The 27,747-nt window shown below is 39.6% G+C and overlaps 1 protein-coding gene across 12 annotated transcripts in view; it reads left to right on the forward strand.

Moving 5' to 3' along the window:
• Window positions 1-27,747, forward strand: part of EPB41L2 (erythrocyte membrane protein band 4.1 like 2) — a 164,433-nt gene that overhangs the window by 13,690 nt on the left and 122,996 nt on the right. The gene's annotated exons all lie outside the window — the stretch shown is intronic.

The raw sequence follows: 27,747 nt of genomic DNA on the forward strand, positions 1-27,747 counted from the left end.
ATTGGGTTGTTTTTAGGGGCGCCTGGGTGGCTTAGTCGGTTAAGCGTCCGACTTTCGCTTAGGTCATGATCTCGCGGTTCGTGGGTTCGAGCCCCGCGTTGGGCTCTGTGCTGACTGCCAGCTCAGAGCCTGGAGCCTGTTTCAGAGTCTGTCACTCCCTCTCTCTCTGACCCTCCCCTGCTCACGCTGTCTTTCTCTCTCTCCTTGAAATAAATAAAAAACATTAAAAATAAAAAAAATTTTAAAAAAATTGGGTTGTTTTTTATTTTGTTGTAAGAGTGCTTTATATATATTCTGCATGCTAAATACCCTTGTTGGATGTGTGATTTATAAACACTTTCCCCCATTCTGTGAATTTTTTGTTTTGTTTTATTTGCTTGATATAGTCCTGTGACTCACAAATGCTTTTAATTTTTGTGAAGTCTAAGTCCTTTGTTGTTGTGGTTGCTGATTGTGTTTTAGGTGTCCTATTTAAGAATGTGTTGCAAAATCTATAAGTCCTGAGGATTCACATTCTTTTTCTTCAAAGAGTTTTATAGCTTTAGCTCATATATTGTAAGTTTTTGGTCCATTTTGAGTTAATTGCTTTATGTGGTGTGAGGTAGGGGTTCTGAGTTATTCTTTTGTATGTGGGTATCTGGTTGTTAAGGACCATTTGTTGAAAAGACTGTTCTTTCCCCATTGTATGGACTTGGCACTCTTGTTAAAATCAGTTGGCGATAGGTGTATGGGTTTATTTCTGGATTCCTAAGTCTGTACTGATTCTGTACTGATTTGTATGTCAGTTCTTATGCCAGTACCACTATGTTATGATTGCTCTAGCTTTGTAATAAATTTTGAGATCAGGAAGGGTGAATCCTACTTTGTTCTTCTGTGTCATGAGTGGTTCAGTTATCTGTTCCTTGCAGTTCCATATGAATTTGAAGATTACTCTGTCCATTTCTGCAAAAAAGGCACTTGGGATTATAATAGAGATTTTATTGACTCTGTCAATGAATGTGAGACTTACTGTCATCTTAACAATATTAAGTCTTCGAATATGTGAACATGTATTTATTTATGTTTTCTTTGACTTTTAGGAAGGATTTTTTTGTAGTTTTCCATATACAAATCATATACTTACTTGGTTAATTAAATTTACTCCTTTGTATTCTTTTTAATGCTAAGTAGAATTATTGTTTTTTGGATTATGTATAGAAATACAACTGAATATGTATATCAATCTTATATCCTGCAATTTCTCTGAACTCCTTTATTAGCTTTTTTTGGCGGATGCTTTAGGATTTTATACACACACACACACACACACACACACACACACACACACACAATCCTACCATTTGCAAATGGAGATCATTTACTTTTTCCTGTCCTGTTTGGATGCTTTTTATTTATTTTTCTTGCCTAATTGCACTGGTTTTAACTTTAAGTACAATGTTGGATAGAAGTGGTGACAGTGGACATCCTGTCTTGTTCCTGATCTTCGAGGGGAAAGCTTTTAGTCTTTCACCCTTATTTAAGTATGAGGCATGCTTTTGTAGGTGCCCTTTAGCGTGTTAAAGTTCCCTTGTATTCCTAGTTTGTGGACTGTTTTATCGTGAAAGGATGTTAGATTTTGTCAAATGCTCTGTTGAAATGATTTTGTATATTTCTCTTCCTTTTATTAATATGATTGATTGCTTTTTGTGTGTTGAGTCACCCTTGTATTCCTGGAATAAATTCTACTTGGTCATTTTGTAAGATCCTTTTAATATCTTGCTGGATTTAGTTTACCAGTATTTCCCAGAAGACTTTTGCTTCTATATTCATTGGGAACATTGGTCTGTAGTTTCCTTTTTTGTTGGTGTTGTTACTGTTATATTTTATTTGGCTTTGGTATCAGGCCTTGTAGAATGAGTTAGAATGTTTGGAGTTTCTTTTTGGGTTAATGAAAATGTTCTAAGATTGTGGTGATGGTGGCACAATGACTATACTAAGAATCTTTGAATTGTATGCTTAAAGTGGGTGACTTGTGTGGTAGCTCAGTAAAGTTGTGACCAAAAAACAAAACACCCACGTATACAACCCCAGCAAACTTTAGGAGCACTAACCTATATTAGAGTCCTTATCTTAGAGTTTAAAGCTCTCAGAAGTCTTGCCAGCTATCCTATTTCAGCATCGCCTCTGGCTTACCTTTATATCCAGGGATGATGGGCAATGCACTGCCCCACTCACCGCATTCTGCTCCCCTCACATCCCCTAGAATGTCTTGTGCATCTTGCTGCTTTTACCCTGAGGACTGTCTCCACCTATCTTGAATGTCCTGTCCCTCTTTTCTACCAACAACAATCCGCCCTTTCTTGCAAAGTTCTGTTCAAGTTTCTTCTATTTATCACTTTAGCCTGCAGTTACCTTTCAGTCCCAAATGTACTACTATTCAGGGGGATAGAATATTTGAAATCAGAACTGTTCTAGGAAATCTGACATATGTATTTATGGTACCTATGGACACATACACACTTTTTTTTTTTTTAAATGCATTTACAGTTAACTCAAAACTTTATAGAAATGGCTTTTTATTTGCACTGCTCTGGTCTCCCCAAATGGCTCTCATGCTTTGAAGACAGGCATGATGTGGTATATTTAGTTATTATAGGACAGGCAAGTATCTATTGATGTATATACGTGTGTTTGGGAAATAGAAAGATCCAGAACTTTCAGTTATGTTTTGCAGTTTTCCTTATGTGTCTCTAAAAGATATTTTTGAGGAAATTTATGTATTAGAGTAGAAGCAGTTGAGTAAAGTCCTAATGTATAAAGGTCACATCCAAGTGTGAGGAAAGCATAGGTGAGGCTTTATATAAAAGGCTGAGTTTGGTGCATGGTTAAGTAGAACTGGGAGGTTTCATAAACATCATGGTGTAATGTCAAAGATGTATTTCAAATAAAATAGAATTGGATTTAAGTCTCCGGTATATCTCCTACATAGTCGGGGCTTAAGTCAGGATTAAAATTCTGGTTGTCTGACTCCAGGACTAACAGTTAACTGCTCTACTATTTTACATTCCATGCTTATTAAGGGAAGTTACTTCTTCATTTCTCTGATCCTCACTTTATTCACATACAAAATGAACTTGATAACATTTGCTGTGCGGAGATGTTTTGAAGCTTAAATAAGGACATTCGTAATGCATTCTGCAGAGTGCTTGCTCACAAAATAGGCAGACCTCTTGCTATTAGTGAAATATTTTGTTTACCCCAAAACAATAGCACTAACAAAAGAGATTTTGAAAGCATGTCTGAAACTTATGCCAAGAAATTTGCTTATCTCCTGGCTTCGGAATATTGAATTCTTTGCTTTACATTTTGGCACAGATTTCAGTGTTCTATTTCTCTAGAATTTAGATAATTTTCCAAGTAAGTCATTTGTTAGTAATTACGTTCTTTTGCATGCTTGTCACTTTTTGTCCTTCAAAATGAGTTCTTGTCAAAGGAGTAACAGATTTATACCTTCTTTGTCTTTAACTTCCCAGTGACAGTTGTGGTTAATTGCAGCTGCTATATTTATGCCCTAGGTTTTGAAGTTTCTGGAATGATCTTTTTTTATTGGAAGCAATAACAGAAATGAATTGAGAGGGATGGTTATTGGTTTTTTATCTTGGCTGCAGAAGTATTTGTAGAAGAGTATTTGTTGGTATTGCCATAGGAACGTAGTCAAAACTACAGCAAAAGCATGACAAAGCATTGACTGGCTTACCTGAATTGTTCTTATTTTATTCCTAATGGACTGCAATTGACTTTTTCTTTCTTAGCTGTCATAAGTATCTGGATATCCTAAGTCCAAAATACATCAGCATCAAGAATATTACTGTTTGGTCGCTTACTTCTTAGAGGCTTGGGGGGGAGAAAGTCCTGCTTAAGGCACATCCAAATTTCCTGTTTGTAATGGTGATGGATTGTAATTAAAAAAATATGTATCTCCATGTATTCTTAGGCTGGTTTCAGTTTCTGTGGGGATTTCTCTTAATGAAAACCACATAGTAGTTACTATTTTCAAGTTTTATTTACCTTTTCTCTTACAAATCTGTTATGAAGTTCTACTGTCCACACTGTCCGTTTTAGGGTACAATTTGGCTACAGTTAGGCTACAGTTTGGGTCGGGAGAAAGTAGTTCCACTAAGCAGTTTGCAGGGGAAAATATCTCTCCTTCTGGCTTTTATAAACTCTCTTGCTCAAAGGAAGGACTGCCATTGAGTCGGTTACAACTTCAGTGGAAGATGTCTCGCAGCTGTGCCGTTTTGGTTTTGTTCCAGAGATAGTGCTTGTGTGCCCTGGCAGAATGTCTTAGAGGCCCGCCCTGGAAAGGATTCAACTCTATAAAAGGAGTTTTGTTTTATAACCTTTCACATATTCTTATGGGGTTCTGGTGGTGACGGTGGTCTTTATTGTCTTGTCTTTTTAAACTGGCATTTTATGGAGACACAGGCTTCACAGTTCGAGAATAGGAATTACAGTTATAGTTATTGTATCTCGTAAAATGCGAATAGCCAGATCCTTGGCACACACTTCAAGTAAAATGGCCCTCTCCAAACCTTGTGATTCGAGGGAGTTATTTTTTTAAAACTTCTTTTCTGCTGCTATACTGATAGGAAGATGGCGCCCATTTGATTATATTTCTTCTGGGTAATTTAATAGATTTTGACTTATAAGTCAAGTCAGTGTGTTAGAAGATTCAGGGAATCTCAAAGTTTTTAAAAGACCAATAACCTGTCACATTGACAGTAGTTCACTTTAACCTGTTTTGAATCCTGTGTTGACATGAATGCTAAGAGAATTATCATTGAATATATTCTAGGGGATTGACCATATTTTCTCCAAAATTTTCCTGTTTCTTCTCAAGTTTCTTTTTTTCCCTCTCTTTAAAATGTTCCAAAGTTAACAAAGTTATTTGGGGTGGAGAGCGGGGCTTTAGGGATGCTCCTGTATCACTAGTTTCTTCAAGCTGCTTCCTCTCCCAGCCCATGTGTATTTCCAGTTACCTTTCCCATGAGGGTGTTGTTCCTGCTGTTCTAGATGAAGAGGTGTGTGTGTATGTGTGTGCGCGCGTGCACGCGTGTGCTTTTTAAAGTAATCTCTACCCCTAACTGGGGATTGAACTCAGGACTCCGAGATTGAGAGTTGCTTACTGTGCCTACTGAGCCAGCCAGGCACCCCTTCTTTTGTGGGTTTGATCCTGTTTCTTCGACCTCTTCTGAACTACCTGCCATTCATTTTCCTTTGTGTCTTGAACCTCTCCGTACTTTGTGTCTCCCACCAAAAGCCTGCCCCACAACAGAACCACCAAAACATTACTGCACACAAACATCTTCCCACAACCTAGTACTTCTTGTAGTTCTTCGTTCCCCATTCTCTCGCCTTTTCTCCATCGCTAAACTGGACATTAATCTACACTCACCTCCAACCCTACTCTCTCCAGTATTTTTTTTTTTTTTTTTTAGCCAGTTGGCTTTTTCAGCCACTGTCCACTGACTTGTTCTTCGAGGTTACCAGCAGTCTTTTCACAGCAATTTAAAAACTTCAGCAGTGCCCAGAGCAATGTGCCCTGGGCCCTGTTGTCTACTCCTTCTAGCCTGACTCTTGTCTTTTGGCAATATGTTCATGGGTCTGCGGTCTTTCTCTTATGCTGATCCTTCAGTCTCCTTTATAGCTTCCTTTCTGTCTGCCTGGTGATTTATCTTGAGCTGCTTTTGTTCTTTTTTTCTTTCTTTCTTTTCTTTATGTTTATTTTTGAGAGAGTGAAAGGAAGGAAGGGAGGGAGGGAGGGCAGCGAGAGAGGGAGACCCTCAATCTGAAGCAGGCTCCAGGCTCTGAGCTGTCGTGGCATGAACGCATGAACTGAGATACGACCTGTGCTGAAGTCAGGTGCTTAACCGCCTGAGCCACCCAGGCATCCCATGATGATGAGCATTTTTCTTACGCTGTTTTGCTGGGGTTTCATTTATTGCCTAGCTTCAAATAACACTGATGGGCCGACTAGTTCCAAATCTTAGCATGGAAACCCAGACTGTGTTGTTCACACACCTGTGTCCGACCACCCGGCCACCTTTCCACCTGGCCATATACAGGCCCTGTGCATTAAGCCTGGAAGCTTGTGCTGCTTCCATCCCTGTTTCCTGCATTTCTTGGGAACCCCTCTCTATGTTCAGGGTGCCACGGTGGCTCACCTTTGACTCCCAGGAACCCAGGAAATTTGCTCTCCATTATTCCCACAATATAATTCATTATTGAATCCTGTCCATTTTACCTACTAAATATTTATTGACTCCATCTCTTCATTTACATTTTTGTTGCCCCTATCTTAGTTTAGACTCTGTGTCCGGGGTCACTGGAGCATCATCTTATCCAGTTTCCTTTGTGTCACATGTTCTCACATGGCTGCCCAGTATTCCCCATCACCCACGGGATAGAGTTGAAACATCTGAGCTTTAGCACACCCATCACTCACGACTTGGCCGCCCCCTCCCCTGTCCATCTCATCCACTCCTACCCTGTCTTCCAGGCGGACGAGGTACTTGCTGTTCGCTACAATGCTTTTATCTTCCCTGATTCTGTCCCCTTCACGTAGTGTTCCCACGGTGCGGAGTGTGCTCCTAGCTGCTTTCACTCTGCCCCTTAAGCAGGAAACATTCTTGCCTCGTCAGGTCCGTTACTGTTGAACGTGCCTGTATTCTAGCTCTTCTTCTCCATGCCGTAGAGTTAGTTGTTTAAATTCCCTCCTCCCGCACTGCTGGGGCCAAGTATTGCACAAGTTTGTAACCTCGACAGCTATCAATAAAACAAAGAGCAGTTCCTCCCCGCATGAATGGGTCTTAGCAAGACAGAACTGAAGTCACTATCTCCTAGGCAGAGGTAATGGTGAGTACTCTGGCTTGATGTTGCCTATTCTGTTTTGGGTGGGTTGGGGCTGTGGACCGAGGGCATGTTCGCACCTGTGCTTAGGGTTTCCTCTCATGATTCAGCTTTGGAGAGTTAAGTTGTTAAGGCGAAGTGACAACACGGAGCTGTAGTTTCAAATGACCGAGCTAACAAAGTTGTGCAGTTTTGGAGGTACCTGGGTGCCCAGACAAGTGTCCAAGGCGTGCACATGGCCTGTGTCAGGCAGAGGGAGGGCTAACAGGTGAAGTGAGGAGAGGCCCGCTCTGGGGTTGTGCTGTGTAGCTGTGCACTGCTTATCACACACACCTTAACCTTTCCCTGGCTTGCCCAGTTAGGAGCCCCATTCAGCTTTGTTCAGCGTGATTTGTGATGCGAGACTTGTGTTCACCTCTTCGCTTCTTTATGCGGTTTCTAGTGGCACCTCTTGGAAATTGTGCCATTTTAAAGGAAAGGAGAGAAAAGAAAGTAGGGAAGTTAGAGAACGTGGATTAAGGTGGAGAAACATTTTTCCTTCCCCCAAGTAGACGAAAATAAATAGATAAATGGAATTGGTAAGAGATTACTGTATGTTTACTGTTTGGTTTTTAGAAGTAAACGTAATGATACATTCTGTCATTTTTAGGAGAAAGCCCAGATGAATTCTTTGACCCTTGGAATACTGTGTTCAATAGGAACTCACATTCTTTAAGCAGTAGCTGTGTGGTGACTCTGCTGCCATCCTCGTAGCGGTCTTGTTACCTAGGTGGGTGATTGATTGGCTGGTGCCTTGACCTGTCTGATTCCGTTATCAGCTAAGTGGTAACACGCCATGGCGACATGCAGACTCTCTGAATATGAATTTAACGTTCCTTCAGATTGGGCAGAGTAGATACTTTCTTGGCAGTGACCTCTTTGTTTCTTGAGACCTACTTTTTTGGGGAGTGGGAGTGTGTAGGGTGTTTCCTGGGTGCAGAGAGTGGGGACAGAGCTGGAGAGCACTGAGGTCTACCACATGCTTAGTCTCCGGGCTCTTTAGGCCTCTGGCCGTTGGAGAGCCATAAAGGGCCTCTGTGCCCTTTTTTTTTCTGTAACAGTGTCTCTGCTCTTTATTTCTCATCCAGGCAGGGAGGCCTGCAAAAGGGAAAGGCTGTGGATTATTTATCAGACAGAATCTGACATTCCTGCCTGGGTTCTGCCATGGACTCCCTGCATAACCCGGGCCAGTCCTCTAAACTTCTGGGCTTTAGGTGTCCTGGTTGTGAGAGGCAAGGGCCAGAGATCCCTTTTGGCTCTAAATTCTTTATTCTATTAAAAAAAAAAACCCATTTCCTTAAGCCATGTATGCAGGGTGTTTCACAGTTACTGGCAAGGTCTTTCTTTCTGCTTTTTATGTAATGGGCCTTGTGATAGGTGCTTTTATTTTCTTTAACTCCTAAGGCAAGGTAGGTGTCACTGTCAGGTTATTAGCAGTAGAACTGGCTTATTTAAAATGAGCTCCAAATGAGCCGAAACATTGTAAGTCTACGAGGCCTACCTTGACCTCCTCAAGGGAATTGTGCACTTTGCTGTGCCCTTCCTGTCCCTCTGTTGTAGCCTTTATCACACGTATTGTAATTGTTTATGTATCTGTCTTTCGTGGGAGACTGGTGAATTCTCTGAGGGCTGGAAGGGGGAAGAACCTTTGAGTCCTAAGGGTTTAGTGTCTGGTGCAAAGGCGGAACTCAGCAAATGTTTCTTAGACATAATAGAATGAAAATGATACATTATTTTAAAAGTTTATTTTGAAAGAGAGAGAGCACATGTACAAGCAAAGGAGGGGCAGAGAGAGGGAGAGAGAATCCCAGGTTGGCCTGTGCTGCCCATGCAAAGCCCATTGCGGGGCTTGATCCCACAAACCACAGATCAAGACCTGAGCCGAAATCTAGAACTGGATGCTTAACCCACTGAACCACCCCTGAAAATGATACTTTAAGGTGAATGCTGGATTACCATATTCACCTGAATGTGTAATTCTAATAGCGATGCTTTTGACTTTGGAGTTAAAGCTCCTAACAAATCCTTTTATTTTAGGTTTAAATGGTTTTAAAACATTAACTTTTCGATGATGGATTCCATCTCCCGCCTCTTTGTTTCATTTTCTCCTGTACCTTTTCCTACTGTTTTCTCTACAGACCATTTGTTTAAAAACAAAACAAAATGAAAACAAAAGCAAACCTGGGGGCCATACAGCAATTTTTTCCCCCAGAGTCTCATAAATCTGTAGTACTTTCTAATGTTACATTTTTAGAAATGCAGTAGGGATGAAACTTTGCAAATGACTCATTTGGAGTTGTGCAAAGCATTCTGGAGGTAGAGTCTGAGAGAAGACAAACTGTGGTTATATGGTCAAAAGAGAACTTGTGCATAGAAACCATTGAAGTTATGCAGTGGTTTTTTTTCTTTTTGCTGATATCAGATAGCAATGATGAAACATAGGCTCCTAGAAAAATTTGTAGACTAGGGAACCCATCCAGGTTGAAAGAGTAGTAAAACTTTTCTCCATTTTGTTCAGGGAGTATATAGTTTGCATGAGGATTGGTAGGTAAGAAGAATGGATTCTCTGTAAAAATCAGTAGATTCAAAAATAGTGAGTTTTGAGTAGTACTTCTTAGGTTATTTTAAGCTTTTGCCAGAAAATTGTTTCCTTTTTTTTTTTTTCTCTTTTTTTCTGGTGTGACAGATGATTAATTGCTTTTCAGGCAGAGGCTAGATGAATAAAGTGGAAAGATTGAAAGGAAAGGTCTTCCTCATTGTCTTTGTATAACACAGATAACTTTATTTTCTGCACAGAGTTTGTGTCCCATGTAGTTTTGGAGCTCTGAATGACTTGTTAGATCATCGGGTCCTCTACATTCTGTTCAGTCATGTTTTTTTGTTTCCATCAAGCCGGAGGTAGGACAGTTTTAAGAGTCAAGAAATTATGACACTGAGTTTAGCATAACATTTTATTTATGTTTAAAGTCACATATATGAGTATAGGAAAAATGTCCCCCAGTCGAACCCCAACCAACTCCCTTGAATACTAAACAAACAAACAAACAAACAGAAAACAAAACTATATTCTTAAAAAAAGGTGTTTGGAGGATAAACTTCTAACCACCTCTCTCCTTATTAAAAATTTTGTTTAAATAAACTCTACACCCAAAGTGGGGTCAAACTCATGGCCTCATGATCAGGAGCCCCATGCTCCCCCCTACCAAGCCAGCCAGGTGCTCCTGATTTCCCCTTTTAATGGAATGATAAGACCCTGTCAGGATATGACTATTGAGGACCTTCCCAAGACAGATTTACTAGATCTAAATTCATATTAACAGTTTATTATAGGAGGATATTTGTGGATGTATTTTGTGCACTTTAATGTGCTTAAAATCTTACTGGGAATGGATGCTTTAAATGACACTGACTTTGGTTTGTGTACTTCTTTCACTAACCCACTGAGTAACCTTATAGAAGTTATTTCACTTTGGGTTCGGTTTACTCCTCTTGAAAACACAGGTATTCACATGCACATGGCAGTAACGCAGCACTGGCGGAAGGGCACGTTGGCTTTGGAAAGCAGCTGTGCTTGCCACTCTACAGCCAGTGCCACCAGCTTGGCTTTGAAGACAGATGGAGTTGGTGTAAATTCTGACTCTGCCCCTTACCAAGTGTAAGAGTTTGGAAACTCATTTATATTTTCTGGGTTCTCTTTTTATCTACCATATGAATCATTTGCTCTACTTCTAAATTATGATGTCACAAAACTCCTATTCTGTCATAATTCTCTTAACTTTTGTTTAGAGGGTGAAATTCAGATGTCTTCTGAGCAGGATCTTTTATATTGGAGACTGCAGAGGAGCTTGAGCAACAGCATTGGACTTCGTAATTAAGAAAGTAGGTGCCTTAATCAGCTTGGGCCACCATAACATGGTACCACTGAGTGGCTTCAACACATTTATTTGCTCACAGTCTGGAGGCTGAAAGTTCAAGATGAGGGTACCATCATGTTTCTGTTTCCGGTGAGGGCTCCCTTCTTGGCTTGTAGATGGCTGCCATGTAGTGAAGCAGGAGAGCATGAGAATGAGCAAACTCTCTGGTGTGTCTCTCCTTATCAGGGCGCTAATTCAGTCATGATGGCCCCACCCTAAAGACCTCATCTAAATCTAATTATCTCCCTAAGGGCCCATCTCCAAATAATCATCACATTGGGAATTAGTGCTTCAGCGTATGAATTTGGGCAGAGGGGACACAATTCAGTATATGGCAGTAGGAGGCACAGGGGTGATCAGAGATTCCTGGATGGATGGTAGACATCTACCATTGGCAATGTCACTGGATCCACTGCTACATGTCAGGTATTCTGATGCTTATGGATTCTGTGGACTAATACATTTCAGAAAAAGGTTTGGAGCCAATATTTTTTCAAGTATATTGAAGTAAATCTGCCATTGTTCTGCAGTATTTATTTAAAAAATACATTTAATATTTTTAAAAAAGGAAGAACATAATCTAAATAAAAGATGATACTTTTAATTGAATAAGATCGGCTCTGCCAAAAAGCTCACCAAATCGCCGTTTTGTGAGAACCTCGTGATGGATACTGAAGTTTACTTCCATTATATGGAATGACTTTTTTTCTTAAGTTTTATATTTGTTTATTTTGACAAAGATCAATGTCTTCAAAGCTGTCACTGGAACATATTTTCACTAAGTTACCATAAAGCCAGTTTTTACCTTTGTCTATCAGTGGGTACAGGTGACCTCTTATTTATCTAAATATCTAAAGTGTTTTGTCACTTAAAAAGGCTTTTTTCAAGACTCCATAGTTGAAGTGAGCATGTACTATTCATTGACGTAAGAACTGCTTGATGAAGAGCAATGTAGTAGTAGCAGCGGAGTGAGGTTGTACAGATACATGCTTGGATCCAGAGTCTCTTGTTCCTGATTTACTCATTTAAATATCTACATTGAAACACACATATACACCCGAATTTATTTCTTAAAAAAATTTTTTTTTGATGTTTATTTTTGAGACAGAGAATGGTGTGGGAGGAGCAGAGAGAGAGAGAGAGAGAGAGAGAGAGGGAGGCAGAGGATCTGAAGCAGGCTCTGGGCTGAGAGCCTGATGCGGGGCTCGAAATCACAAACTGAGATCATGACCTGCACTGAAGTCAGACGCTTAACCGATTGAACCAGTAAGGCGCCCCTACACCCAAATTTAGATTCTGGAAATGCAGAGGACAGAGGACAGTTATGTACTGTACTAAGGAAGATTAGTCTTTTCTCAGATCTCTCTGACTTGAATCTTGTCACTAAAGGAAAATGCATTAATGTTTTTAAATGTACTTTATTTCCATTATGTATTTGTATTCAATATGACCTATGGATATAGGATTACCTTTTGTATCCATCATTTCTCAGGATTGACAATAACAAAACAGGGATTTATCATCTTTGTAACTGAGTGATGGCATTATAAGTCTAAATTAAAACAAACCTCTATTTTTTAAATACAGTGTGAATGAATAAGCAAATTCTTTTACTAATGAATCAAAGTAGATATTTTTATGTAGTGAACAGTGGACTGTGTGTTTATATGGCTTTTTCATACCTGAAAATGATAGTTTATAAAGAGATGATTAGATTATATGCTGTATACATATGCTTTTGGTGTCTATTTGTAGGGTGGATTAAAATGACAGAACTAAAAACAAAGTTGGGGGGGGGAAGAAAAGTTGATGGGTGCAAACCCAAAGCAAAGCGAACTGAGAAGTCTTTCAGCAAGAGAATTGTAAAAACTGTAATCCTAGAATTAGTTGTTGTTAACATGATTCTTTATGTAAAGCGTTCTTCATTTAGTGGTAGAACAGGCAGCAGGAAGATGACTTTGTCTTTGACCCGTGTGGATTTTGTAGCCGAGGAATGAAGTAACTTGGAACCAAGCTGGGCTTTTCTCCTGCGTGTGCCCTTCCTCCAGCAGGGTCCAGCCTGGGTGGGGCCAGGCTTGCTCATTAAGTTTTTGGAAGCCGGCTTTCCATCAGCTTTCCACAGTCTCCTAATGACAGTGAACGGCAGATAACGGGCTCGATGTACTTTTTAAAAAGCTGCGTATGTATTTTGAGGGGGGAGATTTTGAGGGAATTTCAGTTGGAGTAGTGGGTTTGGTGGTATGTGCTCGTTTGTTTTTGTGTTTGAAGACAGTTTGCTTTTGAGACTGTCAATATCCAGGGCACTGGAAATTTGGAGAGTACTAATGTGCAGAGTCCATGGAGCCTGGGTATGTATGCTGTTTGGCAAGGGCATATGTTCAGTTATAGTTCATCCAAGTTTTACGAAAAGTATATCTTTTGTGACCAGAGTTTGGTTTTGGCTCACTTGTTTGCATTTTTCTAAGCAGATGTTGAATTTTGTCAGGTTATCTTTAACATAAGTACTTTTTCAAGTTTGACCTATGAGAATAATGAAGCTAGCTGGTGTATGTTACATACTTGTCTTGCTGTTCAGTTGATTTATTCAGTGGTACAATATACTGTATGAAAGTTAATTATTCCTAAAGCACAGTGAGGACCATGTAAGGTTAATAGTAGACAGTTACTTTTGAAATGTGTTGAAGGATGACAGATTTTAATTTATAGAATTCTTCATATTCATGCTAATTCGTTTGGTTAAAAAGAAGTTGTACTGTGACTAGCACAGAGCTGAATTCATGTTTTTAGCCACTGTAGATTAGTGGCCATTAACAGTGGTTAAGAATTGTATGTTGTTTTGATGTTGTCAACACCCTAAGTAAGTAAATATTGGTTACATAGGGATAGGTATTAACCTCTTTTTTTTTTTTTTTTTTTTTACTGAATATGTAATCTGTTATCACATTGAAGAATGTGACCACTCACTATTGTTGCCCAGATTATGACGTCCAGACTTAGAAAAAATGGCCTTCCTGCTCTTTCCTGATCTGATTTCCCACCCTAAAGACCTTCTTTCAAAAAGAACCTAGTTAGAGTGTTACTTTCTAACAAAACAAGCAGTAGCAGTACAGTGATTGCCAGATGAACTCTGCAAGTTCCTTTATTGTTGACCCTGCGTGGAATGCTCTTATACCACTGAAGGAACTAGTATATTTGGTGGGAGGGGGCACATGTGTACTTGTGAAGTTTACGTTTTCTATTTTTGGGGCCCAACAAAGAATTGTTTCTTAAAATTATTGGCAACTTGGGCGTGGGAACAACTAACTGTAGAGATGATGTTAATGATCTCGCCAGCCAGCCAGGCCTTGGCGCTCCACCCCATCTCCGTGTAGCGTTCCTGTACATGTTCGAGGAGACATTGATGACCTATGTCTAGGTTCACATCCTAGCTTGAGTGCAGACTTGGAAAAGGAAATTTTAAACTTTGACATTTAGTTGCCTTGAATTTTTGTTGGATCCCCCAAAATTGAATGCCTGACGTATTCTCCCATGGGATCCTGTACTCAAATCATGATTACACATGTTGAATTTTGAGAATCATACCTCCAAAGAAGCAACTTCTATTTAGTTGAAGCAAAAACCTGTTCTAGCCAGCCATACCTAAAAAGTAGTTGTTTGAAGCTCTTACTAATAAGTAAAGTAGTTTTGAACTAAACTAATGCTTAGAGTAGAAATACTTGTTGCGGGGCGGCGGAGGGCGGGGGGGGAGTTTTAAGCATTCCAAATGGCATGTCTCTAATTACATTGTAGTTACAGCTTTTCCTGCCCAGGGAGAGTTGCTTTTATCACGCCAGGCTTGGAGGATCCATAGCTAAGAGTCGACAGCACCTTCTGCTGACCGACCAGAGACTAGTGTCGACATTTGGACTTGCTTACCTAAGCTAGAAAAATCATGGAGCTTGGTCTCTTATATTAAGCGGAGACTGTATTATGTGTTGGCATAACTTTGGTAGTGCTGTAAATATTTAAAATGGCAGAAGAGCTAACCATCAAAATGTAAATGTGAATTATTTTTTTGGACAAGGTTCAGATATTTATGCCTGTTGGCTGCAGTGTTCCAAAGCTTATGGAGAAGAGGATTTGAAAATGTGAGATCAGTGTCGGCTCCAGCCTGGTGGCCTTGTCATAGTGTGGCGAGTTGATTGACTTTGACAAGACTTTGTCTTATGACCTATTAAAATGCAGCGTCTGCAGCCTGTGCGTTTATCCTGTGCAGTTAACCTTGGTGGCTTTGTCATTAGCTTATTCAGGAAAAGCCTCCTGAACCACTGTTATTTTTAAGCTAAAGAATTTAGAGCTTGATTCACACAGAAATGGTATTAGACTTGTAGATTACCACTTGATTCCAAGTGGGTTTTCTGATGAGGCTGGGCAAGGAAGGATCCTTCCTTCAGATGGTAGTTGTGGGATGAGCTCAGAAAAAACCCACTTCCTGGTGTCTGTTAGGATGAGGAGAGATTGCTGGTGTTGGCTTTGCACTGTTTGGAGCCTGGTTATCGATGTCATTGGAGGAAACTGCACATTCGTGTATTTTTCTTTTCTAGAGAATGTCCTGTGATGGTGGTACAAATAAGTGTTTCCCAAATACTTAGCAGCGTCACTAAAGGCTTTTATTGAGAAGCCACCAGGTGCATAACGCTGCACTAGGAGCATGTTATTTATCTGTACAAAAGTTTTAGCCTCTTCATGTGAGCACAGGTACAGAGGTGGGCAGGGGAGAGGTGTAGACAGGAGACCTGCCCTTGTGCGTATCGGGCCAACTTTGTTCCTGCTTTTCCCTGTAGATGTGGAGGAAGCTGCTGACAGAGGTCGGGGACGTTTATGTATGACCAGCTTAGAAGTTGAATTCAAGAATCTTACCCCATTCTGTTTTATCCCCCTTTGAAAATTTTTTCAAATTTTAGAGAAATCTGTTTCCAAGTTCCCTGTTGTTACTCCTCAAGCAGAGAATAGGAATAATGTTTTTTGGCTGATCTGCTTATGCACCACTGTTATTGTTAGCAAAGTACATCTTTTTGTTTTAATTCCACACTGAAGGGGAAAAGGATAAAAACAAGCAAGGTTTCCTGATATATATACATATAAAAATAAATATATTTATTAATATGAATAATTATATGAATATATTATATTTATATATTTATGTATATATAATTTATTGTATAGTTTTATTATATAAAAAATATATAAACATTATTTTTTCCAAAGAAGAATTGATTTACTTCAAAGATGTTGGGCTGCTTTAAAAGCTTAGGTTTTGAGCTGTCCCTGCTTAGGAGAGCAGCCTATGTAGGGGTAGGGGTGGATTTTGTGATGTCAACTGACTTCAAAGCTACTGGAACTTTGTTTCTCTGAGGATGTACAGACAATCTTAAACCTGGTATGTCAGAAAATCAATTTTATTTTAGGCTATCTTAATGGTACTCTTGAGGTGGAGTAGAGTGGAAGGCTTTTGCACCCATACAGTTCATTTGTGGGGACAGCGCTCTGTGACGGGGCAATGTGGCACTGTCGCTCAGGGCAGTTGTGGTCTTTGGATTGTCTCTAAAGAAGCAGACCAACCAAACTGGCTTCACTTCATGCATAAGATATTTTAACACAAAGTATTGTTTTCTTAATAAAGTATTTAAGTGCTTTAGTTTGTGTAGATTTATGCTCAGTGAAAAATTTGTCTCCCATATTTGTACCTCTATTTCTCCCCTACCTAGTGTCCTCCACTGAGTCCCCATAGTCCCTGTCATTCCTCTTCTGTGTCCTTCCCTATTTGCGCTTTTAGATGCACATACGTACATGTGTATTCACATATTTCTACCTGCCACACACCTGGCTTTCAGCCTGTAAGGTGTAGTATAGCATGTGTGCTATCTGAGTCTTGTTTTTTGGTACCTGACAGTGTAACTTGGAGATTTTTCTATAACTGGGATGGATACTTTTTCTTTCTTTATTATACGAATGTTTAATGTCACCTATTGATGGACATTGGTCTTTTGCTATTACCATGTTTTAATGAACCATCCATACATAATTATTTTATACTACGTACATGCAGATATATCTGTGGGATACATTCTCGCAGGCAGGAGAACCCGTGTAGAGTATCTACACATTTGGAATTTTGATAGCTGTTGGCAAACTGACTTCTATTGGTCAGTATCAATTTTCTTTCCTGTTGGCAATTTTATAAGAATGCCTCTCTGTTCCTGTAGTCTTGTTCAGCGATTATATGATTAAGCTTTTTGGGTTTTTCCATTTGGAATTTTTAGTTTTCATTTCTTTTACCATGAGTGTGACAGAGCACGTTTTCATACATCTGTGTCCTCTGTGCTCCTCTTGACTCTGTCCGCCTCCTCCAGCCCCTTTTACCCTGTAGCTGGTTGATGGTTCAGCTGGGCTAATTCAAAAATTCAAAACAAATTCGTTTTTTATGTTGAAGAATTTTATAACCAAGAAGATTTTATTTGGCTTTCTTACTCAAGTGACTTAAATTTTTCCAGGCAGCGAATATGTCTCTAGCAAGTACAATTGAGAATGAGAATTAAGTTCTCTTTAAAAAGCACGATGCCTTTTTGTCTTTCAAGAGTGTTAAACCAAGAGTTCCCATGTAGGACCATTGTGTGACTTCCTTAAGAGATGACAATGGTTGGGGCGCCTGGGTGGCTTAGCCCAGTTAGTCGGTTAAGTGTCCGACTTTCACTTGGGTCATGATCTCGTGGTTCGTGGGTTCGAGCCCCACGTCGGGCTCTGTGCTGACTGCCAGCTCAGAGCCTGGAGCCTGTTTCAGAGTCTGTGACTCCCTCCCTCTCTGACCCTCCCCTGCTCATGCTGTCTCTATCTCTCTCCTAGAAATAAATAAGACATTAAAAAAAAAATTAAAAAAAAAAAAAAAGAGATGACAATGGTAGCGTCAAAGAAAACCTTGTCAGCTTTTCAAACTCGTAGTAATTTCTGAATCTGAATAACCAGAATTTCTGAATTAGTGACAAGTAGTTTGAGTGTATATTAACGCTAATCTTGGTACATTCGTCCCCCACTAGGCTGAGAGCAGGATTCTATTCACCTCTACTGCTGGTGTCTGGCACCTGTGAAAGGGCTCAAGAAACATTTGTTTTGAGAGAAGGGCCCAAAATCTGCAACCCAGATTCTGAAAATAGGTGAAATTTATCAGCAGCTCAGTTCCAACATATTGCTTAGGACTGTAAGCCTCCACATTGGTAGTAATAGTTTGATTTTTGCTTTTCTTCTTTTTTTGTGTTTTATTTATTTTTGAGAGGACACAAGCAGGGTTGGGGCAGAGAGAGAGGGACAGAGGATCTGAAGCAGGGTCTGTGCTGACAGCAGTGAGCGTGGAGCTTGAACTCACAAACTGTGAGATCATGACTTGTGCCAAAGTCAGATGCTCAACCAACTGAGCCACCGAGGTGCCCCTGCTTTTTCAACAGATAATGAATTGTCAGGCATGATGCTAGTGTTGGCTATAGAACAGTGAAGTTGTTTGGGATTGGTGGCAGTTTTGTAGAAGGTCTCTGCAGCTGGACCACCTGGGTCTGAATTGTGGCTCTTCCATGTATTGGGTATGTGGCTTCGTTCAAGTCCTTTATCTTGTCTTTCCTTCTTCATCTGTAACATGGGAATAATCTTAGTTCCTACTTCAAAGGTTTGTGAGGATTAAGGCAATTGCTACATGCAGAGTCTCTAGAATGATGCTCAACAAGTGCTGATACTGTCGCTATTACTTCTGTTCTTAGTGTTATTTTTAGTGAACAAAGGGGCTTGCCCCCCTCCTTTTTTTTTTCCAGAATCCCTATTTGATGATAATGGCTCAACATTTATTATGGATTTACTATGTGCAAGGCAGTTTATGTAATAGCATCTAATTAAATCCTTAGCGTACCCCAGCGAGAATGTACTATCCCTGTTTTGCTTATGAGGGAACTGAAACCCAGCAAGGCTACAAAATAATATCCATGGTTGTACTGCTAGTAGGAGACAGAGCTGGAATTCTCACCCTAGTCTTCTTAGTTCCCAGACTTGATCTCCAAATCACTATGTTATTTTATCCAAAGATTAGATAGCTTCACACAGAAAGAATGTAGCTCCAGCTCTGGCTGTTAAAAAATTTGGGGCCTCGTCTGAGAGCAGGAATTCGATGCAGTTGATCGATATTTCTGACCTCACAACTCGTAATTGCTTCATGAAGAGCCAGCAGGGTTCTGGATGTCTCTATCATCTTGATTAGTGTGCCCGATACGACAACATTTATGTGCATTTTGATGATGAGGGTGGTGGCCAGTATTGGGATCCCTAATGGCTTATGCACAGCATCTGGCTATTGAGTCCTCTGTCTAGGAAAGGGTATCTATTTCTGGGACGACCCTAGTTGCTTGTGGAGAAGACTTTTTCTGGCTTAGATCTTTATTGATGTAATTCTTTTTAAAAAATTATCATTCCAGGGTAGTTATCACACTGTGTTCTGTTGGTTTCAGGTGTACAGTATAGCGATTCACCAAATACATGCATCAACTTGTGCTTGTCATCTTAACATAATTCTTAGTGAGAGCAGCAGGGACTTGGCTTTTAACAAAGAAGATTGTTAGCTTTTACCTTACATGCTATTGAAACTGAACATTATTGAAAGTTGTCTTGATTTTCATATATCCCCCTCCAATATGATGAAAGAGAACCTTACACTTTGAAGGACCTTAAGATTTTTTTGTTTCATTCTTAAGAGTTTTTAAAATAAAGATTAATCATTTATCTCACTCAGATATTAACACAGATACTGGGTTTTAAAATTTTGAGCATCAGGAAAAACTGAAACATTTGACAGCCATGGCTCTTAGGTATGAGGGCCATAGAACCCAGTGGGGAGTAATAATTACCTGATACAATTCTAGATGTGTTCTCAGTTTCTTAGGGCTTATTTTCTAATGCTTGCTCCAGAATATGCAGACTAATAGTGGCTGTGAGTAACTGAAACCCCATTGTTCTCCTAGTAGGGAGTATGTGATCTCACATAGCAGGAAGCACAAACCCAGGACCTGGCCATGTGCAGCATGCCAGCTCCAGGATGTGTCACTTTGTCTTCAGGCTTTCTGCCTTCTTGGATACTCAAGATGGCAACACACTTCTAGAGTTGGGTGTCCAGGGCTTAGAGAAATAAGAGGGGCTGCCTTTCCCTTGTGGCTCCTGTTAGAGGAAGGAATCTTCCCAGAAGGCTACCAATAGACTCTGCAAGTCTTCTTGGTGGGGAGAGGGGGAACTACCATGATTGCCTTAGACCAGTAGATCTTTGCCTTTTGCCTTGGCCTGGAGCCGGCCTCCTCTGGCACGCATGTATATGAGAGAGAAAGCCATAGAAAAATTTGGGTTCCATTAAAAAGGAGAAAGGGTGGAGGAAACACATGCTCTGAATGTAATCTGATCCTGCCTAGGCTTGAACTAGCCGAGGGCTACAGTTCATATCTTTTGTGAATGTGGGTTTAATTTAAGCCAGATGCTAGCTTATATCTTTGCAGGAATAGTTCAGTCTCTCTGGTAGATCCTTATCCCTTAAAACAAAAAAAAAAACCCAAAACAAAAAAACCCAAAAAGAAAAAAACCCCCCAAAAACAAACGAGAACAACAAAAAAAAAAGCCATAGAGTGTGTTATTAAGGTAACTAGGGTGGGTAGCCTTGGATTGTTTAAAAAAACAAAACAAAACTCATTTTTCCTCCCCATATATATAATTTAAACTAACAAATTGTCCCTTTGGAATGTAGTGGTACTTGTTTGAATATGGGATATAGTAGTCTCTAGACCTGACACTTTAAGAAAAATAAACCTGCGAGAGAGGAATTACGTGCAGTCAGCTCTAAGTCGTCCTGTTTTTGTCATTCTTTTCCTTCTCCAGATATTTTTCCTTTTCCTCCTTTTCCCTCCTCACCTCCTTTTACTTGCTGTATGGATTTGAGAAGCAGTGCTTTCATTTTTTCTCAACTAGTTATGTGGCTGCTGATTCCTTTCTCTGTTGAGGTTGCTGTTTTGTTTTTTCCTCCTGTTTGATGCTTTAAGGGAGTATAGTTGCGTAGTAAAAGACTTCCTCTTGGGCTGTCGGCTGTTTAGGGACGTGAACATAAGCAAGTGGTTGTAGATATCAGAAAACTGTTCTACATACCCTCTGCCCAGTCACTGCAATAGAAGAAAACCAGTTTTGTCAGACATAGAAAGTGACAAAATTGTAACTGTGTGCACGTGGCCAATATTATAGAAGTTTAATAGTTATTTGTTGCACAGTTGTTTTTTTTCTTTCTCAAAGTTCACATGAAAGCGCCTCTTGATTCCCTTGCCACCATTTTGAAGTTTAGAAATGCTTGTTTTTCCATTTTGTGAATCTGGAGTGTCCTAGGTAATGGATTGAGCTTTGTCGGTTGAAATCAAAGACCACCTTTTGCTCTGATCCCCACAGAGGGTGAGAGCCACTCAGCTGGCAGCACCTACCCTCTTCTCTGTACAGGGATTTTATTAACGGTAAGGGTCCTTAGAGTAGCACTGGTTCTCACGAGCTTTTAAGGGAACATCTGGACCCGATAATTACCATGAACCCCTGACTTGAAGTTCTTGGTATGAGTGTCTAGAGTTGTGTATCTGCTTCGCTTTGCTGGTTGCAGTACTCTGCTTAGGGACCAGTGTTTTCAGTAGCGTGATGATCTATATGGCAGGTTATTTAGCCTGGCGATAGAGACAGCACCTGGGAATTGACCTCCCTTTTAAAAGTAAAAAAAAAAAAAAAAATAGAATGGTTTTGCATAACACAGCTCCATACCTAACCGGTGCTGATCCTCTGTTGATGGTTTTCTGCTTGGTTGCATGTTAAGTGATGCGTGTTTTTTCTCATGGAGCTGTTACAATAATGAACACTTCTATCAACCCAGATGGAGTATGCCAAAGTGGTAATTGTGTCAAACCCACATGCTTGTCTAATGGGCTGGCTGTTCCCAGCAATATTCATTTTGGTTGCTGATAAGCAGAAAGGTCTTTACTTAGTATGTTATATAACTATACTAATAACGGATTTTTGGTATTTGTAATTGTATTTATAATAGGTAATTAGTGGAATGAGCATTGCTAGAGTTTGGGAGAACATAGTTCTGGGGTAGGCTTCTTCCGTCTATCTTTGTGATCTCAGGCAAATCTCTGGTCTTTCTGAGCCTCAGTTTCCTTGTTGATAAGAGGAAATGAGGATATTAGACTGGACGATTTCACAGCGCTTATTCAGTTAATATGTATTAGGTGCTTCTCTGTGCCAGTCTAGATGCTGGGAACGTAGCGATGATGAGAAGAAAGAGCCTAGCTCTTCTGGGGCTTTCATTTTAGTGGGAGGGCTTGCATTCCACAGAAGGAATTGCATTTTAGTGGGTGATGCAGTTTAAAGGCTTACCACATTTGAAACTCTTGAGAGTCACAGGCATGATAATTATGGTGAATGGATGTGCTATAATCATGTTTTCTTGATGGTGGTAATTTGTTCAAGAAGCCATTTTATCAACAAAGAAGGTAGTGTTTAGGTTTGAGCTTTTGTTGATCTCTGAAACTATTTTAAGAATGTACTTATTTATACATAATTATATCCACCCTTATTTTTGAGTATTTACAAAATACAGTTGTATACAATTAGCCAGTTCTTTTTTTTTTTTTTTTTAATCTTGTAACTTGCATTTGAGGGGCAGCACTGATCAGCTCTGAGATTCTTAAAACTTAAAATGTTGTGAGTCCAGTAGTGTTTGAGGAAGACTACTTTGTGAGGCTTAACGGTATGGTTTATCTGTGCTCTCTCTATTAGCACCTTGTCTTTAATTTCCGTTCATCAGCTCAATTGTGATTATGTGGCTAAAAATAACCTTCAAGTACAATTTTCTACATGATGAGAACTCATCTGTAAGTTTCTTACTAGGGGAGGGCCAAAGCTAATTATAGTAAATCCCAGAATAGATTCATATTCTGTAGTCATTTTCACAAACTCTGGTGGATTCTCTTTGAGGACTGCGCCAAAGTCCCTGGTTGATTCAATTGTCCAAAGCGGTAGGGTTGTGATTACATATGAAATACAGATGAAAACAGATATACATGGCTGTGTGGCCTCTGCTTTCAGTGGCCTTGGAGAAGTCACTTAACTTTTGTTCTTTATTACATACAAAATGGGGATAATACCTTCCCTGTAGGATGTTTTGAAGAGCAGAAATGTATGTATATGACATCTGACACAGTAAATGACAGCTCTTATGATTAAAATAAAAAATATTAATGTTTCTAGCATAATAGTGGAAACTTGAGTTTTATATCTTCTGGCTTTAAGATATTTTGACCAAAAATCAACTTTACTTAATTGGTCTCCAGATTATTTGGCATAGCAAAAGTAATTAGAGAGCTACCAATTATCTTGATTAGCCTGCACAAGGGCGGGACATTTTTATCTTAATTTTTACCAGGACATTGGTTCAGGTCTCAAAATGTAATTAGAGAGTATATACTAAAAATCAGCTTTGGTCGTTGTATGATTAATATAAATCATATTCTCCACTTCAGTGGTACATGGAAAACGGTACAAAAACTCATGTAACGGTCTTACTGGGAGACTTGATTCTGTATTTTAAATACCTAATAGTGGTACAGCCACTAGAGAAAACCATATCAAGTTTCCTCAGAAAATTAAAAAATCAACTGCCATATGATCCAGCAGTTCCTTTTCTGGGTATTTATCAAAGGAAATGAAAATTCACTAACTCAAAAAGATGTATACACCTAAGTTCACCGTAGCATTATTTATCGTAGCCAACATATGGAATCAACAGCCTAAATTTCCATTGATGGATGAATGGATAAAGAATTGCAAAACACACAACACACACACACCACGAATATTATCATTAATAAACAAGAATAGAATCTTGCTATTTGCAATAGCATGGATGGATTATGCTAAATGAAATGTCAGAGAAAGAAGGACACCTTAAGATCTCTCTTATACATGGCATTTAAACAACAACAAAATGAAGCTCATAGATACAGAGAACAGCTAGTGGTTGCCAGAGGTGGGAATGGGAGAAATGGGTAAGTTTTGTTTGATTGATCGTTTACTTTAAATAAATGGGAGGGGGGTAAAAACAACTTAGGTTTATGAATAGTAACTGCATTCTACTTACCTGAGCTTTCAACTCAGATCTTTGGAGAAGACTGTTCAATAGCCTTATTAGCTTTAGAATGACTTAACAAATCATGCCTCATGTCTCCCTAAATAAGGGCAATGCCTTAATATTTTGTACATTTTAGTTAATATTTAGCTAAGGTTTTTGTACAAACTCCATAAAACATATGGTTTAGTTTTGCTCAATATCACCAGTTTTTGATCTTCAGAAATACTGATATAATTTTTCCAAAAAACAACCAGGTTGGCTATAGCCTGTTTTATCTGTGGTGTTTACTTCGGTTTGACAAAGTACGATGTTTAAGTTTGGTGATCTGAGACCAATGCAGATGTTAGTTAAACATGTTACCAACAGACCTACACATAATGCTTTTATACAGTATAGAGATGGTGAACTAATATGTGCAAATTTTCAAACATGGAAAGAATTATAAGTTAAAAATAAATAAGAGTGAGAAGTAAATGTTAGGGTTACTTAATTATTCCTCCTTTGAAGCATTGCCCTCCATTTATTTCCACTCATCTTTTGGTCTCATTATATCTCTCCTTTCCCTCGGGCCTTCTGCCTGACCCAGCAGTATTGAGAGGTGATTAAGTTCTTTTTCAGGACCCTCTAAATGCAAAACTACACTTTTCTCTAGGTGATGTCTGTGTGTATCATTTGTGCTCTTAGCAATCACCCATATGATGACACTTCCCAGATCTGTATGTCTTGTGTGTTTCTGGTCTTCGTTCATGACCTGTGTGGTAGGTGAGTTCAGCCAGATAAACCTGTCAGTTGCAATGAATTCAGAACAGTTTATCTCAGAGATACCCTCTCTTTTCTTCTGTGTTCCTTGTTTCAGTGGGTGGTTCTACCATCACCCCATTTCCCATGACCTGAGACTTTCCCTCAGCCCTTTCCTCTCCTTGACTTGCTCTATTCATTGTCACCGTGTCATGTTGTCTATCCCTCTTTACCAGGAGAGTCATTTCTTACCCTTTGCTGCACCGCCCCTGCCTTAGCACAGACCATCGTTGTCCTGTGTGTGGGTTACTGACCAGCCTTCTGGATGTCTGTTTCAGTCTTTCATCCTGTGCTTTACAAGTAGAGTAGGGCTATTTGAAATGTGGGTATGATTACATTACTCCTCTATGGTAAGTGCTTGTATGACTTCTTACTGCCTTTAAATCAACCTCAAGACCTTTCTTACCATGATATACAAAACCTTTTATGTCCTGACTCCTGCTTACTGCTCCTGCTTTGTCCTTGCTCATTCGCCTTCCTCCTCGTCTCCTGTCTCTATAGCAAGCTTTCATTTAACTTGTATAGTGTATTACTGTTCTGTACTTGTGGTTTCCTGTAGGAGGAATATTCTCCTGTTTCCACACTTCCCTGTGCCTGGCACATGCCACCTATCCTGACTCCCTTGCCTGAATGAGCACTCATCATTTTAAAGAAACTCAATTGAGTCAACTTTTGCAGAAAGGCTTACCTAATGACCCTCTTCTCCTAATCTGGGTTAAGTGTCTGTCTAGTGCTTTTTAAGCAGTGTGCTTTTCAGTTCATCTGTACACCACCGTCTCCCCTCCTTGAGCTTCTTTTTTTTTATTTAAATATTTTTTAATGTTAATTTCTTTTTGAGAGACAGAGCGAGAGAGAGCATGAGAGGGGGAGGGGCAGAAAGAAGGAAAAGCAGGCTCCAGGTTCCGATCAGCACAGAGCCCGATGCAGGCCTCGAACTCACGGACTGCGACATTGTGACCTGAGCCGAAGTCGGATGCTTAACCGACTGAGCCACCCAGGTGCCCCTCCCCTCCTTTAGCTTCTTGAAGACTGTCTTTATTCATGTGCCCAGTACTTGGCACATTGTAGGGACCCATTAATTATAGTCAGGCTGACTGAATGCTTTCATGCTTGCATATTAGAAGGAAATGCCACTTTTAAAAACTACTTATTGAGATATCACCCTTTAAAATTATTTTATTTATATTATTTTTTCATTTTATTTATTTTAGAGAGCACATAGGAGTGGGAGAGAAGGGCAGAGAGAGAGAGAGAGAGAGAGAGAACGAATGTTAAGCAGGCTCCACATACAGCATGGAGCCCAAGGCAGGGCTCTATCCCATGACTCTGGGATCATGACTTGAACCGAAATCAAGAGTCAGATGCTCAAGTAACTGATCCACCTAGGCGCCCTAGGCTAGCCACCTAGCCACTCTTTTAAAGGTTACAGTTCCGTGGTTTTGAGCGTATTCACAGGGTTGTATAGTCATCACCAAAGTCTAATTCCAGAACATTTTCATTACCCCCGAAGGAAACCCCGTACTCATTAGCAGTTGCTTTCTATTCTGTCTTCCAGCCCTCTATAACCACCGATCTACTTTTTCTCTGTGGATTTGCTTATTCTGAAAATTTCATATCAGTGGAATCATATACCATGTAGCCTTTTGTATTTTTTTTCACTTAAAATAGTGTTCTCAAGGTTTGTGTGTGGCAGCATCCATTAGTACTTCATTCCTTTTTATGACTTAATATTGTATGGACACACCCATTTTGTTTATCCATTCATCAGTTGGTAGAAATTTGGGTTATTTCTATTTTTTGACTATTATGAATAAGGCTCCTCTTAACATTTGTTTACAAGTTTTCCTCTGAACATCTGTTTCCATTTTTCATACACACACACACCTAGGAGTGGAATGGCTAGTTCTTATGGTAACTTTAACTTTTGAGAAACTGACAGTTTTCCAACCTGTGTGAACCATTCTACTTTGCTTGCCATCAAGGTTGAGAATTTCAAAGTTTCTACATTCTCACTAGTACTTGTTACTATATCTGTCTTTTTGATGATGGCCCTCCTTTAGTGCATGTGGAGTGGGATCTCATGTGGTTTGGGTTTCCATTTCCCTAATGAGCAGTGTTTCAAGTGCTCACTGGCCATTTGTATACTTTATTTGGAGAAATGCCTACTTAAAATTCTTTGCCCATATTTAATTTTTTAAATTTTTACTGTTGAATGATAAGGGTTCTTGATATATTCCGGATACTAGACTCTTAGGTGATTTGCAAAAGATGGTGAAGAATATTTTACTAAACAAGTTTAATACCGATTGATACATGCTGCACCAAAGGTGAACCTTGAAAGCATTATGTTCAGTGAAAATGCCACACGTGCAATTCCATCTACTTGAAATGTCTAGAGTAGGCAAATCCATATGGATTTAAAGTGATTGCCAGGGTCTGGGGGGTGGGGGGTGGAGACTGTAGAAAAAACACTGAGGGATAGAAAGTTTCTTTTCAGGATGAAGAAAATATTCTAGAATTAGATAGTGCAGTCTTGTGAATGTATTCAAAACCATTAACTATACAATTTAAGTGGGTTAATTTTGTGGTATGTGAATTATATCTCACTAAAGCTTTAAAAAAGAACAAGGGTGTTTTATTTTTTGAACTAGTCAAGGTTTGTACTACGTTTGAAGATAGCTGGAAAATTTCCCCCTGGCCCAGGGTTCCCAGGCCTTTGAGCATTGGCAAGAGAGGAGAGCGTGTGCTATCTCTGCTGTTACTGTCTATTTTTTTTTTTAATGTCAGCAGGGGAGCTTTATTTTTAAGAGTCCCTCTTTGCTTGTGTGAAATTGAGACAAGCAGTTACTTTCAGATTTAATTTCAATTTTGTTTTCATTAGTTGTGATAGGATAAATT

The sequence above is a fragment of the Crocuta crocuta genome, unplaced genomic scaffold (genome assembly GCF_008692635.1).
Source record: "Crocuta crocuta isolate KB4526 unplaced genomic scaffold, BGI_CrCroc_1.0 scaffold25, whole genome shotgun sequence".
In the NCBI taxonomy this organism is placed as follows: domain Eukaryota; kingdom Metazoa; phylum Chordata; class Mammalia; order Carnivora; family Hyaenidae; genus Crocuta; species Crocuta crocuta.